Source organism: Bos grunniens, chromosome X (genome assembly GCF_055505025.1).
Source record: "Bos grunniens cultivar Pamir isolate PY7600 chromosome X, Bosgru_T2T1.0, whole genome shotgun sequence".
In the NCBI taxonomy this organism is placed as follows: Eukaryota; Metazoa; Chordata; class Mammalia; order Artiodactyla; family Bovidae; genus Bos; species Bos grunniens.
The window spans coordinates 1,366,664-1,370,613 of NC_141194.1; positions in this window are offsets into that span (position 1 = coordinate 1,366,664).

The window sequence follows — 3,950 nt, forward strand, 5'->3', positions numbered from 1 at the left end:
AGACCATTGCAATCATAGCCAAGGGCACTTTCTTGCCCACCTCCTCTGCTCAGACTTTTGTTCTCTCTCTCTGTCTCCCATATCCACTTCCAACACCGTATAAAGTGTGACTTTCAATTGTTTATTGCCTGGCTTCTCCCCACCTCCCCGACTAGAATATACATTTGGAAAAACATGGATGTATCTGTAACTCCTAGAACCATGAGTGGCAAACAGCAGTGAAGTGAAAGTTGCTCAGTCGAGTCTGAATCTCTGCGACCCCATGGACTGTAACCCTGCCAGGCTCCTCTGTCCATGGGATTCTCCAGGCAAGAAGACTGGAGCGTTGCCATGCCCTCCTCCAGGGGGTCTTCCCGACCCAGGGATTGAACCTGCGTCTCCTGAGTCTGCATTGCGGGTGGGTTCTTTACTGCTGACCCACCGGGGAAGCCCTAAAACGTGGATATATTATTGCAATCGTGATGCACACAGAAGGATGTATTTATAGATATACTGCAGAATCTGTTCTCATTGTCTTGCTTGCCTTTCAAGATTCCTCACGAGGCTTTAGTCACAAAAATGTGGCAAGCAATCCAGCCGGTTGGCATACTTTTCTAGCTTGTGGGCTTGAACTATGTCTCACAAAGGGCCCTGTAACTTGCTAACAACATTGCATCTGATGTAGCAACCAAAGACTCATTTTCTCCAAACAACGTCTTGGGAGAAGGCAGGCTCAGTTTTGCAATAGACAAACATCCTTTGTGAGGCACCCGAGAGCAGAGACCGCCTTGGGCTCACGGCGCCCACAGGTCACCTGGCTTCCTGGCTAGCGCCCCCCACCCCCAAAGGAACCCAGTTGCGCCCATGGCAGGATGTCTGCTCTTGGTTTAAAAATGGACCTAGCTTTTGCCCGGAGATCCGGGAGGATGGCCTGTGGCTGACCGCCTTCGGCTCTGTTTGCTGTTGTTGTTCAGTCGCTCAGTCGTGCCCGACTCTTTGAGACCCCATGAACCACAGTACGCCAGGCCTCCCTGTCCATCACCAACTCCTGGAGTTTACTCAAACTCATATCCATTGAGTCGGTGATGCCATCCAACCATTGCATCCTCTGTCGTCCCCTTCTCCTCCTGCCCCCAATCTTTCCCAGCATCAGGGTCTTATCCAGTGAGTCAGTGCTTCCCATCAGATGGCCAAAGGATTGGAGCTTCAGCTTCAGCATCAGTCCTTCCAGTGAATATTCAGGGTTAATTTCCTTTTGGATGGACTAAATACCTCCGCCATAATAAGGAATGAAATTGTGCCATTTGCAGAGATGTGGGTGCACCCAGAGACGGTCTATACAGAGTGAAGTCAGAAAGACAGATATCATATGTTAATGCGTATATGTGGAATCCAGAAAAATGGCAGAGATGAACATATTTGCAAAGCAGAAATCCAGAGTGGGGTAAAATGTGAAACTGAGATTGATTCTACACACTGGGCTTCCCTGGTGGTTTAGACGGTAAACAATCTGCCTGCCATGGAGGAAACGGGGGTTCAATCCCTGGGTCAGGAAGATCCCCTGGAGGAGGGCATGGCAACCCACTCCAGTATTCTCGCCTGAAGAATCCCATGGACAGAGGAGCCTGGTGGGCTACAGTCCATGGGGTCACAGTCAGACACGACTGAGCGACTTTCACTTCACATACACGCTATTACACTATGTATAAAATAGGTAACTAATGAGAACCCATGAACAAAATAGACACGTGTATATGTGCGACTGAATCACTTTGCCGTACACCTGAAACAGCATGTTGTTGCTGCTGTTTATACGCTAAGCCATTTCCCCCTCTTCTGTGAGCCCATGGACTGTAGCCCTCCAGGCTCCTCTGCCCATGGGATTCTCCAGGCAGGAATACTGGAGTGGGTTGCCATGCCCTCCTCCAGGGGATGTTCCCGATCCAGGGACCGAACATCGGTTGTTTCCTGCATTGGCAGGCAGATTCTTCATCACTGAGCCATCAGGGAAGCCCTTCATCTATTATACTCTAACAGAGACTTACATTTTTTTTTTTTTTTGAAGTTATGAAATAAGGGCTTCCCACATGGCGCTCGTGGTAAAGACCCCGCCTGCCAGTGCTGGAGACTGGGGTTCCATCCCTGGGTCAGGAAGATGCCTTGGAGGAGGGCATGGCAACCCACTCCAGTATTCTTGCCTGGAGAATCCCATGGACAGAGGAGCCTGGCGGGCTACAGTCCACGGGGTTGCAGAGAGTCAGACATGACTGAAACCACTCAGTACACTCGCAGGTAATATGAAATAAACATGAGAACTGGAAAAAAGAACAGACACAAACATTTCTCCAGTTTCCCTCAGTTGCTTCTCTGGCTCCCACCTACTTCCCCCGCTCTCTAGCCACAGGGTGCTCCAGCCATCCCAAGCCCACAAGTCAGCAATCAGAACCCACCAGGGGGAGGGAAGCTTGGTACAAGAGGGAAGACCCCAACACGCAGTTTCCTGAGGCTAGGGGTGTAACGAGACCTGGGACTGTTTGTCAGAACGCCCTGGAAGATGCTGTGACCCGTGGAAGCAAAAGCTGGGGGAGGAGGGCTTGGAGTGCAGCACAGGTTAGGGTGTCCAGCTCCTGCGGGTGGGAGGGGGTGATATCTACTTCCTCCAAACCTATCAGCCCGCCTCGTGGTGTTTCCTGGACTTCCCGAGGGCTGGGTAGAGCGTGGAATTCCTAGGATGCTTTCTGAACAGTAATGAAAGGGTGGGTTCAGGGATGAGGCAGGAAGGAATCTGCCTTCTCCAGGACTGCGTTTGCATTTGGCCTGGAAGGGTCTCATTTTCTCCCCCAAGGCAGGAGAAAGTGCCAGGAACCACCCCGCAACCCCTTCGCCAGCCCGGAATGTGGCTTCTTTAACCCTCTCTTTCCCTCTGGGCCAAAGCAATCTGCTTCCTCCCTCCTGTGTGCTTGCTTCGTTAATGCATGCACTCAGGCATCCGTGAATTATTAATTCACTCATTCACCCACTCCAGCAGACCAGCGCTCGTTCACGAATTCACAGACTCACCCATTCTTGCAGGCATTCATTCATTCAGGCAGGCAGGCATGCACACAGGAACTCATTCATTCACTCAGGCACACACTCGGGAGCTCATTCACTCATTCACTCGGGCACGCACAGGGAGCTCATTCACTCATTCACTCAGGCACACACACGGGTGCTCATTCATTCATTCACTCAGGCATGTACAGGGGACTCATTCATTCACTCAGGTCTGCACACAGGAGCTCATTCATTCATTCACTCAGGCCTGCAAGCGGGAGCTCATTCATTGATTCACTCGGGCCTGTACGCGGGAACTCATTCATTCCTTCACTCAGGCATGTACAGGAGAACTCATTCATTCACTCAGGTCTGTACACAGGAACTCATTCACTCAGGCACGCACTCGGGAGCTCATTCATTCATTCACTCGGGCCTGCACACAGGAACTCATTCACTCAGGCACGCACTCGGGAGTTCATTTATTCATTCACTCAGGCCTGCACGCGGGAACTCATTCATTCATTCACTCAGGCATGCACATGGGAACTCATTCATTCATTCACTCAGGCCTGCACATGGGAACTCATTCATTCCTTCACTCGGGCACACATGGAACTCACTCATTCATTCACTCAGGGACGCACTCGGGAGCTCATCCATTCATTCACTGAGGCAGGCACGCAGGAACTCATTCATTCATTCACTCAGGCATGTACAGGGGAACTCATTCATTCACTCAGGTCTGCACACAGGAACTCATTCACTCAGGCACGCACTCGGGAGTTCATTTATTCATTCACTCAGGCCTGCACGCGGGAACTCATTCATTCCTTCACTCGGGCACACATGGAACTCACTCATTCATTCACTCAGGGACGCACTCGGGAGCTCATCCATTCATTCACTCAGGCAGGCACGCAGGAACTCATTCA